The following is a 12,071-nucleotide window of genomic DNA, read 5'->3' on the forward strand; positions in this document are numbered from 1 at the left end:
GAAGTAGAAAATGTTATCTTCATTTTGGAGAAGATGAGTAAACTGAAGTTAGTGAAGTTAATAGCCTGCATAAGGACACATCTATTGAGAGGTAGCAATGGGGACGTAGGTTTGTGTGACCCTAGAGTCGCTATGACTTACAGGTGAAACATTTGGTAGTATTTTTTGCCCTGCCTTATTAACAATTGATAATAGTTAATAATACATATTATTATTAACATAATAACTATTAAGTCAAGGCAAAAATACGAGTAAGTGACTTGTTATTGGGAGAATGTAGGCTTAAAAATTTTTTTTTGATGTTTATTTATATTTGAAGGAGAAAGAAACAGAGCATGAGCTGGAAGGGGTAGAAAGAGAGGGAGACACAGAATCCAAAGCAGGCTCCAGGCTCTGAGCTGTCAGCAAAGAACCCAGTGAGGGGCTCGAACTCAAGAGAGGTGAGATCAGGACCTGAGCCAAAGTTGGATGCCCAACCCACTGAGCCACCCAGGAGCCCCAGGGAGAAATACAGGCTTTGGGTTTACAGAATGAACTTTGCTTGAGGCACTTAGACCATTGAAAAGTCCTTTTGACGGGATACAACTGGAGACTAATGCTCTTAGACAAAAACAGGTGTCGTCCAATATAGAAAATATGTACCTATGAGCTATTACACTTAGGTAGAATTTATCTTATCCAAAGATGATCAGTTTTAAGGACATAATTGTCAATAAAGTTATAGCCAGCTGTCACTGTACATTTTAAATAACTTTTTAGGAACCTATCTGTTACTCAAGGCCAGGTAGAATTCCAATTAGCTAGACTATCCTTCTACATGTACAACTGTGTTGCCATCTGGTGGCTGGGCTGATAGTTCATTTAACTTATTAAATAAACAATTACTGATGAACTGCTCAAGTATCAGGTAGTATTCTAGGCAGCAAAGGTGTAAAGAATAAGATTTCATTCCTACTCTCCTGTTGTTCACAGTGTGAAATGACAGAGTGAGTGGATACAAATGTGAAAAAGAACATTTTGTGAAACACCTCAGGAAGTAATGACTTCTCAAATGGAAAAACAAAAATAAAGGCAAATTCCTGCATGTTTCCACATTCTACACAGGTAGCTATAAGCATGGGTGTGATCCTGACAGCGTGTTTATACTAGCCCTAGTATAAGAATCCTCTCCCTGGTTTCTGAAGTTGAACTTCTGTTTGCTGAGTATTTATAAGTCCCTTAGAGAACCTGATTTTATTTCTACCTTGTCCTCTATATTGTCAAAATAATAGAGATTGCTAAATTAAACATTCTATTCTCAGATTTAAAAGGCATTAACTACCATTAGTTATATCTCCAGATCACCCATGAGAGGGCAGTAGAATACATACATGTTAATTCATTTATTACAGACATAGAAACCATGCCAGATTTGGAATTCAATCTGCCTCATTTTGCCACATAATCTTCCTGAATGTAAAGTTTGAACTCTGAAATCAATTTGAATTTTGAAATAAAATTTAAAACCACACTATTCTAGCTTAAAATTTCATCTTAGACAGTTGTTTGAGAAGTTTTCTAAATATAGAAGTATGGAGGTGGGGTTGAGGGGGGTACTCCATAAAGATCACTGCTCAAAATTTACTGCAAAATATATTGACGTTTTTTTCCTCAGTGAAACACGATTTTTAAAAATGTCTTGTCATTACTCTCCCTCCTCCACCCCCCCCCCCCCATTATAGAAGGCAATTCCTGTTTCATTGTCCACAACTCATGGTTTCACAACGGTGTGGGATATGCGGCTTTTACTGCTTTGGCTAAATTGGCTTGTGACAGTCATCTGCGATGTGTAACCAAACACCTCTTTCTGGCAGTCTTCTATTTTGGTACCTCTCTGTGAACAGATGTGGGAAGATTTTGGTCAAACCCAAGAGGCTCTGGTGGGGAGCGGTGGGGTGGGGTGGGGTGGAATGGGGAGGGACGAGGTGGGGTGGTGTGGTTGGCGAGTGCCTGGGAAACAGGCTCAACTCATCCTGACTCGCAGCCTTGGTGAAACTGGGCTGCTGCTCGCAGTAGGCACAGCGCCATGCACATACCTGAGTGTGAGCGTGTTGCAGGCGTAGTGCTTAGGCATGTGTGTCACAACAGGGCGTGGGGGCCGACCTCAGGCACTGGGAGTATCAAAGGCGCCTTGCTCTGGGATTTCAAACCTCAGGTGTTCGGAGCGTTTTTTGCATCTGTGTACGTTTCAAGTTGGCACTGGACTGCAATGGCAAGAGATAATTTTATGGCTTCCTTGAGTGAGGTTTCATTTGGATTCCTCGATTAAACTAGGTGGCCGTGAAGAGTCAACCTTCATGCAAATTCAGGTCCATCGCCGTGGGGTCAATAGGACCGCAGGCACGGCTACTGCAATGGGGCTTTGGCTTGAGATCTCGGCCGGCGTCCGGGCGCGTAAGGTCCGCGGGACAAAGTTCTGGCCCCCGGGCCGACTGGAACGCGGGCGGTTCCCCGCTCGACGGTTCCCGGGCGGTGCCGGGGGCGGGCCGGAGCGTGAAGGGTGGGAAGAGGAGCCAATAAGCACCCGGCTTTTCCGGGCGGGGTGGGGCCGCGGCCGGGCGGGGCGGGGCCCTCGACTGGGCCTGCGGGGGCGGGGCGCAGCCGACACCGAGTGCTAGCGCCGAGAGCTGGCGCCTCCGCGGAGAGAGCGAGAACCTCGCAACCCGGCCGTGGGGGCGACGTGGAGGTCGAAGGCAGGTAGGTGCGGGGCAATCCTGGGCGGGCTCTAAGGCGGGTGCCTCGGTCCCTCGAGGCGGTGCGTGTCGCATGCTGGGCGTCGGAAGCGGGGCAGCGGGGCTGGCAGTGCGGGAGCCGGGACGCGCGGAGGTGTCGGCCGGGCCCCGCAGTCTGGGCGCCTCCCCTGCCCGGAGGGACACGCGAGGGTCGGACCCGAGCCGGGCGACGACTGGCGTCGGGAGCCCGGCTGGTGGGCCGCGGTGGCTGTGGCGGAGCCTGGCGAGGCGTCTCTCCGCCGCTCACCTCGGGGCCCGAGACCAGGGGTCGGGGGCGCTCGGCAGTCTTAGGGACGGGAGAGGGAGCGCGCCATCCAGGAGGAAACGCGGGGCTGTCGCCGGGACTGGCCGGCGAGTTTGAACGTCCACAGGCTGAGACCGTGGACTTTTAAACATTTGTGGGGGCGCCTGGGTGGCGCAGTCGGTTGAGCGTCCGACTTCAGCCAGGTCACGATCTCGCGGTCCGTGAGTTCGAGCCCCGCGTCAGGCTCTGGGCTGATGGCTCGGAGCCTGGAGCCTGTTTCCGATTCTGTGTCTCCCTCTCTCTCTGCCCCTCCCCCGTTCATGCTCTGTCTCTCTCTGTCCCAAAAATAAATAAAAAACGTTGAAAAAAAAAATTTAAACATTTGTGTGTGTTTCGATTCTTAACAGAATCTGAGGAGCACAATATTGAAAGTCAAGTAGGATTTTGATTTTAAAATCGGACAGTGGGACATCTAAGAACTTTTGAGTAACTAGTATAGCAGAGGATGATTAGATTGTGAGTCAAGGGCTGGAGTCTCCGCCAGGACCCACATAACACATGTGATACCTCAGTCAAAACTGTGAAACTGGGACGCTCGCGCCCAGGGGTGTTGAGAGCCAAAGGAGATGAGTGAGAGTCGTCTGTAAATGTTACGTACTGTAATTGATGCATCAGCAGCATGCATGTTCTGTAAAGAAACTACTAAACGCCAGACACATAGTAGGCACTATGTAAATCTTTACCCCGAGGCTAATGATTCACCTCCAGTGTTTTAGATAAAAGTCTTAAATCTTTGTTTTCTGCGTAAATTGTTTAAGCTCCTCTTTTTTTTTTTTTTCCCCCAGAATCGCCATTGCTTGAAGTGTGGTCCATTTTTAACTGATTAATAAATTTTTCCAGAATAGCACATATTATCTATACATTGTTACTGAATTATTTATCATGAAGTTAGGTAGCAATCGAATACATAATTTACTTTTTTGCTTTAGGTAAGTAGTTCTAGTTTAAGTTACCTGGTAAAGTAAGCTGGGAGTATGGCTTCAAATCAAGACTTTCATTTGCTTTTTTAAGATTTAAGTCCTTCAAAACAAAATTACTATGTAGCTGTATTTTTTTGTACATTTATTATAGACACTTGCGTTCTTTTCCATGGATATGTGAATGTATAAGGGGTTTTAGGGGGAGAACGGAAATAAAAAAAGGGAATAGCAATTTGTTACCATCAGACTTACTGAGGATATTTGTAGGTGGTTCTGAAGTAGTTTCCCAGGTAGAAACCTGGAAATATAGTAATTGTGCCTCTTGGCCTTTCATTAGGGTTTTTTTTAATATTGAGTATGGCAATAGATTTTTTAAAATGCAGATATAAAGGAAGAATATTATTTTTTTTTGATGTGACAATAGACAGTTTTCTAAACCTGGAAATTATATTTTAAATGATCTGTAGCGTGTCTTATAGACAAGAATTTTAGACCACTGGAGACTAAAAGCAAATCAGATGGAGTAGAGGGAAGGTTCCCAGTGAATATAATTTGTGTGTTGCTTTAAAAGTTTTATGTTTCAGCAGTTCAGTGGAAGATAGGTGTTTTGAAACTACTTAAAACAATTTTAAATGTTTAAATATGTACTGTCTATATAAATTTTGCTGTGATTTGTAATTTGTTGATTTTGGAGGTCTGAAGCCTTACTGTCACATTATTTATTGAGCACTTGCTATATTCCAGGGCACCGTTTTAGCACTTACATTGTATTTGGGTATGAGAAGAATATAATTCCTTCCTTCTAGGAGATTGCACTCTACCAAGTGGGCTAAAATAAGTAGTAAGAAAGCTGTTTTTAAAACTGATGATAACATCAGTCAGCATTTATTGGGACCTACTTTGAGCCAGGCAGTGTTCTAAATTCTTTACGTGCATTACTTATTTAATCCTTAAAACAGCACCATGAGGGGTGTCATTATTTTGGTCTCCTCACTGAAAGACATAGAGGTTGAGTAACGCCCCTGTCAAACAGCCTAGGCAGCAAAGCTAGCATTCGAGCCAGACAGTTAGACTCCAGAAATCCTGATCTCAACCTCTGCATTATACTGAGTTTCAAATTCTGTGAGTGGAATACAAATCAAATCCAATGTGTATTTAAAAGAGAGTTCTCTGTAAAGAACTTCTTCAAAAAAGAAGCAAAGAGAGAGAAAGAAACTGGTATTGCAAGATGTAGATGAAAGCTTGTCCAAGCTACAGTTTAATTATACTTTGTATATAAGACCATTTTCCCCCCACCCTGGTGAATGACTCTGGATTCTTTTTGTTTCTAAACTCTCAGTCACTCAGTTACTACAATTATGGTATTATCTTAATAATAGAACAGGTGATTATTTTTCAACAAGGAGTTTAAAATATCTGTTCTCAGACCAAAAGTGAAATGTTAGATTTAAGAAAAAAAAAAAATGCTTCCCTGCCTTCAAAAAGCTTATAACCAGAGATGGCTGGGTGGCTCGGTCGGTTAAATGACTGACTCTTGATTTTGGCTCAGATCATGATCCCAGGATCTTGGGATTGAGCCCCGAGTCCGGCTCCGCACTGCACGTGGAGCCTGGTTAAGATTCTCTCTCTCCCCCTCTGCCCTGTCCCCTGCTTGCACTCTCTTTCTCTCTCTAAAATTTAAAAAAAAAAAATGTTTCAAAAAAGCATATAAGCAGACATGTAAATAAGTCCCTACAATTTCAGTGTGATAAGAGTTATAACAGAGATTGAGACAGAATTTAGTGGGAATAGTGATGAGGGAAAATAATTCTGTGTGTGATAGGGAGGAAGATTAGAGAGAAGATACCATATTTGAATTTGGCTTTGCAGGATGAATAGCAGTTAACTGAGTTGAGGAAGGAATTAGAAGATATGGATGAAAACAAGAATATTATGTGGAAGTTTATGGTATGTGTGAGGGATGTATTGTAGTTTATTGCCTAAAGATGAGAGTGTATGAAGATGAGAGGCTGGGCTAAAGGGGATGGTGCCTGGAACCAAGCTGGAAAAAGAAAATTGCTGAGTTTGATTATGGTGGCATTAGGGTCGCTGAAATTGCTAGAAATGAGGTGAGTGTGGGGTTTCAGTGACTCTCCTTGGGAATAACGAAGACTTGTCCGGTTTGGCAAAGTGTTTCACTATAGAATATGGTGTTAAAAGCTGTTTTAATACTGTGAAGTACAAGACGTGTCCTAAAACAACATACAGATTTAGCTAAATAAAAAGTTAGGACTCAGAAAAAAGAAGTTGGCTGGTGCCATGCAGTGGAGAGTTTCTGTATCATGTTAGGGACTTTGGACTCGATTCTAAAGACAATGGAGAGCCAGCGAAAGATGGTAGGTAATTAGGAAAGATAATATGGTGGTACGGTGTGGAGGCTGGATGGGATGGAGAGAGGCAGAAGATAAAGAGATAAGTTAGAAGGCTTAACGCTATTGAAATCGTCCAGATAAGAGAGGTTAGGGCCTGGAGTGGGGAAATCGTAATAGAGAAGAGGAGAGGACATGTCAAGATGTAGAATTTACAGGGGCCTCAAAAGTGATTGGCTTTGAAGGTGAACAGAAAAAGTAAATGGCTTAGTTTCTTAGTTTGGGAAACCTTGGGTAGAAGAACTTGTTTTATTTTTTAATGTGAGAGAAAGATCACTGTTTCAGTGTTGAACACGTTGAGTTTGAGGTGTGTCTGTCTGGAGCATTCAGGTAGAGATGTCGGGTCGGGAGGATCCAGAGCCCAGGAGGGAGGCTGAGATTGGTGATCCAGATTTCAGAATTAGCCAGTAAGTGGTATTTGAAGCCTTAAGAGCAGAGGAAATTGCTCAGGGAGAGCATGTGGAATTAGAAGAGAAGAGGGCCAGGGATAAATGGTGTCCTTTGCAGGAGCGGAAGATTGATTGATTGATGATAATTTCGTGTTAGACATTGTGATTATAAATCAGTACGATGGGTTTTAATGGGTTTTAAACCAACGTTTGTGCCCCAGTGAATCCTGTTCTTTTAAAATTTTATTTGAGGGGTGCCTGGGTGGCTCAGTCGGTTAAGCGTCCGACTTCAGCTCAGGTCACGATCTCGCGGTATGTGAGTTCGAGCCCCGCGTCGGGCTCTGTGCTGACTGCTCAGAGCCTGGAGCCTGCTTCTGATTCTGTGTCTTCCTCTCTCTCTGCCCCTCCCCCGTTCATGCTCTGTCTCTCTCTGTCTCAAAAATAAATAAACGTTAAAAAAAATTTAAAAATAAAATTTTATTTGAAAGGGGAATGCCAGCTGGCGCAGTTGGTAGAGCATACGATACGATTCTTGATCTCAGGGTTGTGAGTTTGGGCCCCATGTTGGGTGTAGAGATTTACTTCAAAATAAAATCTTAAAAACATAAAATAGTAAAATAAAATCTTATTCAGAGTCACTCATTTATTCCAGAAGTGTATTACCTGAGGTATTATTGGAGTTCCTGTTTGTTAAAGCAAACAAACAAACAAATGAAACAACTTTATAGCAAATTCACAGCCATACAAGAATGTAGACCTTCTAGTTTTATTACAGAATTCTTTTTCCTCCTCTGTACTTTCTATTTCTGTGCATATATTGCCAATTTAGCTTGAGTCAAACCTATGAAAGCATATGACTATACCCTCACTCAAGTGTTAGCTCTTGGAAGTCAGAGAAAGTGCTTTTTTTTCCGAAGAGATCTTCACTTCCCATAAATATGGATTATTAATAAATGTTTGTTGGTTGATTCATCTTCATAACCAACCTTACTCAATTTTGGCTCCAAGTGGCTTAGCCATCTCCAAAATTCATATTCATCCCCAAAGAATGAAGGTTTGCCAGCACTGAGGAAACTCAAAAGAATGTGGTATGGCTTTGAAAGCATTTTCAAAAATGGACTTTCGGAAATATTTTCCTAATTTGTAGTATCATTAGAATAAACGTATGGTCTCTTAAGGGAGAAGGTGGCAAACTTTCTCTGTAAAGGGCTAGAATGGTAAATACTAGACTTTGTGGGCCATATGTCTCTGTCACAGCTACGTGATTCTGCTATAAAAAACCATGGACAATACTTCAACGAATGAGCATGGGCTCTGTTCCAATTAAAGTTTATTTATGGTCACTAAAATCTGAATTTCATATAATTTTCACATGTCACAGAATATTATACTTCTTTGATTATTTTTTCAACCATTTAAAAATGTAAAAACCAGGCTTTGTTCAGAGGCCATACAGAAACAGGTGATGGGCCACATTTGGTTGATCCTGTCATAAGGAGTGTTTTTTTAAGTACTTAGATTTGTAACTTTAGTTTTACTTATTTTTAACTTTTTAAAAATGTTTATTTATTTTTGAAAGAGAGGAGACAGAGTACGAGTGGGGGAGGGGCAGAGAGAGAGGGAGACACAGAATCCCAAGCAGGCTCCAGGCTCCGAAATGTCAGCACAGAGCCCACGAACTGCGACATCATGACCTGAGCTGATGTCAGCCACCTAACCAACAGAGCCACCCAGGCGCCCTTGTAAGTTTAGTTTTAAAAAAAGTTCTTCAGGGGCGCCTGGGTGGCTCAGTCGGTTAAGCTTCCAACTTCGGCTCAGGTCATGATCTCATGGTTCGTGAGTTCGAGCCCCACATCGGGCTCTGTGCTCAGAGCCTAGAACCTGCTTCGGATTCTGTGTCCCCCTCTCTCTCTGCCCCTCTCTTGCTTGTGCTGTCTCTCTCTCTCTCTTTCTCTCTCTCAAGAATAAATGAAACGCTAAAAAATTTTTTTTAAATAAACAAAAAAAATAAAAAATAAAAATAAAAAAAGTTCTTCAGAGTTATACCTCCTGCTTTTAAATTCTAATACATTTCTTGAAACCCATGAAAATTTTAAGTTCATCCTCCTTTTCTTTCATAGAATAGGTGGAAAATATTCCCCTTATTGTTTTAGAACCTGAGACACAGAGAAGTGGATTAACTTGGACAATGCCAGGATCAAAAATACGTTTGAAAATATTTTCAGTATTCAGTGCTTCTTACTAAATTAATAAAATGGTGATCTGTTTGCCTCAGTGAAAGTGGGGATTTTGAAAACTGGGTGAAATAAAAGACCAAAACTTGAAGGATTATCCTGCACTGGTTCCAAGAGGGTTAGACAGGATAGAATCTTTGATCTTTTTCCTCTCTGACTTAAATAAATAATTTTTATCCTAAAGAAAAGAAAACATGCAATTTTTCTTCACTTCATGGGCATTAGAATGGGTTGTGAGATTGAAAGATTAAGAAACTGATGGTGAGGTAAGAGAAGGAAATGTAAAGGACTTACTTCTTCACATCTAGCTATCCCAGATGTTTCTCTTATACCCCCTGTTTTTGAAAAGGAAATTCAATATTTTTATCCTTATAAGTCTTAGATTCCTGGGTAGCAGCCTGAGAATGGACTCTTTAGCATTCGACTTAGGCAGTATTAATCCACTTATATTAGTTAAAGTTTATTATTTATGCTCTATTTTTTTAAAGTTAGATTTCTTGGGGTGCCTGGGTGGCTCAGTTGGTTAAGCGTCCGACTTCAGCTCAGGTCATGATCTCACGGTACGTGAGTTTGAGCCCCGTGTCGGGCTCTGTGCTGACAGCTCAGAGCCTGGAGCCTGCTTCGGATTCTGTGTCTCCCTCTCTCTGCCCCTCCCCTGTTCATGCTCTGTCTCTCTCTGGCTCAGAAAGAAAGAAAGAAAGAAAGAAAGGAAGGAAGGAAGGAAGGAAGGAAGGAAGAAAGATAGATTAAAAAAAATAAAGTTAGATTTCTGACTTTGGAAGTGTTTACAGCAGTGATAAATGTTTACAACAGAGGACATGGAAGAAAATTATTAATTTTCCTTCAAAGTTAGAAATGGCATACGTGTGGATTTTTTTGTGTGGATGTTATTTTTTTTTAATTTTTTAATTTTTATTTATTTTTGAGAGAGAAAGAGACAGAGCACAAGCAGAAGAGAGGCAGAGAGAAAGAGAGAGGGAAACACAGAATCTGAAAGAGGTTTCAGGCTCTCAGAAGTCAGCACAGAGCCTGACATGGGGCTGGAACTCAAGAACCGTGAGACCATGACCTGAGCTGAAGTCAGATGCTTAACCGACTGAGCCACTCAGGCACCCCATGTGTGGATGTTAAATTTTAGGACAGATTGCGGTGTGTGTGTGTGTGTGTGTGTGTGTGTATTATTCTTGCAGCTACTTACTTAAAAGAGATGTGCTTTTTTTCTACCAAAGTAAAAAAACAAAAAACACCAGCTATCTAGAATATGTTTTAATTGGTTACTTAGCAATATGAAGCATAGTTTTATATTAAAATTTTTTAATGTTTATTTATTTATTTTGAGAGAGAGAGAGCCAAGGAGGGGGAGAGAGAACCCCAAACAGGCTCCACGTTGTCAGCACAGAGCTGGACACAGGCCTTGAACTCACAAACTGTGAGATCATGACCTGAACCTAAATCAAGAGTCAAACGCTTAACCCACTGAGCCACCCAGGCTCCCCGATGTTTAAATATTTAGCTGTATTCTTTGGTACTCTGATTATTTAAGAATCTGTTAAGGCCGATGATAATAGGACCTTCTGGAAGGAAATGACACAGCCGGCTCTACAACAGCATTCACTCAAACTGTCTTTTCCCTGGTCCCTACTTAAACTGGAAGGGGTAACATGGAACAGAAGAGGAACGTTATGTGAACTAAAGTAATGGCCCATTTGAGCGTGATCATAGCGCAGTGGTTATCATCACCCAGTTCATTTAGATTAGCAGAATTCAAGGTCAAGCAAAATGTAGCAGAACTGTATTGGCCTCTGGTGAAAATGGTGAGATGCTGTCTAACCAAGTCTTATTTGTGAACTTTGAATGTGTTCCTAAAGTGTAGTATTCTTAAGAGTTCAGTGATAATGATAATTTAAGAGAAAATGAGATCCATTTGTCCTTAGAATTTATTACTTAGCTATTAGAAGAAGAAAGCATGAAGTAAAGAATACAGAAACATGTTCAATAGCTGCATTTGGATGTACAAAAATGTTGAGAAAATAGTGAATTGAGAAACAGTCTAAGACTTTTAATGAAGATTATTTAAAATATGGGTTTATCAAATGTGCAAAACCTGACTAAAATGACAGACTCTGTATTTGTATTAATGTTGCAAATGAAAGTTAAACATCTTTAAAATTAAAAAAGACTCTTGGAAACATAACATACTGGACTTTTCAGTAAACCTTTCCAAATATTTTCAAAGAAAAAAATGTAAAATGATCACAGTTTCCTTTTTATTCATGGACCTTTCCTGGAAAAGACTCATTATTGTTTTATTTCATTGTCTATCAGTGGCGGAAGAGAAAAATGGCTACATACATCTTGGAAAAAAGTATTCATCTAGAATTCATGGATGTTGTGTTTATGATTTTTGATGATATATCAGCTGAAAATTAAAACTTCACCTCTTAGTGATGACATACCCCCATTCTATGCCATTATGGGACATTTCATCATGCTGATGAGGTGGCTAGAGTGAGATACAGATATCACAGTCCAGAGCGATGGAATCACTGATATTATAAGTTGTACTATACTTTCAGTTTGTCAAGAAAATGACTTCTTGTGGCTTAGTTCTTCATTTACTCTGAAGAATGAGTCTATGACATTGCTTTACTTATCATCATTTTGTATTGTGACCAAATAATACATTTCTCAATTACAAAGTAGAAAGAATGTAGTACTATTTTTGCCATTCACATCAACTCATTGTTTCAAGGAGGATTTTCAACCCTGACCCAATACAAAACAAAAGAATAAAAGACTCTAGTGATCCTGATAAGTACGTAGCATTGTCTTTGTGTTTTCCAGACTGGAATTAATTTATGAACAGGAAAAGTCACCCACTGCATTGCATTGGATCTTTGTTAATTGTATATTTTTTATACAATATTATATTATATTATATTATATTATATTATATTATATTATATATAATTTATTTTATATTACTTATTTTGGAATTTTAAATGTTTTTGCATAATGGGAACATAATATTTGATATTCACTTTA

The 12,071-nt window shown here is 40.7% G+C and overlaps 1 protein-coding gene across 2 annotated transcripts in view; it reads left to right on the forward strand.

Moving 5' to 3' along the window:
- The first annotated feature begins 2,633 nt into the window (after window positions 1-2,633).
- The window catches only part of DENND2C (DENN domain containing 2C), a 90,699-nt gene continuing 81,261 nt past the window's right edge, over window positions 2,634-12,071 (forward strand). For both annotated transcript variants that reach the window (XM_049616518.1, XM_049616519.1), the window contains exon 1: window positions 2,634-2,736. The gene's annotated coding sequence lies outside the window, so the exon portion shown is untranslated. The remainder of the gene's footprint in view (window positions 2,737-12,071) is intronic.

Source organism: Panthera uncia (assembly GCF_023721935.1).
Source record: "Panthera uncia isolate 11264 chromosome C1 unlocalized genomic scaffold, Puncia_PCG_1.0 HiC_scaffold_4, whole genome shotgun sequence".
NCBI lineage: Eukaryota > Metazoa > Chordata > Mammalia > Carnivora > Felidae > Panthera > Panthera uncia.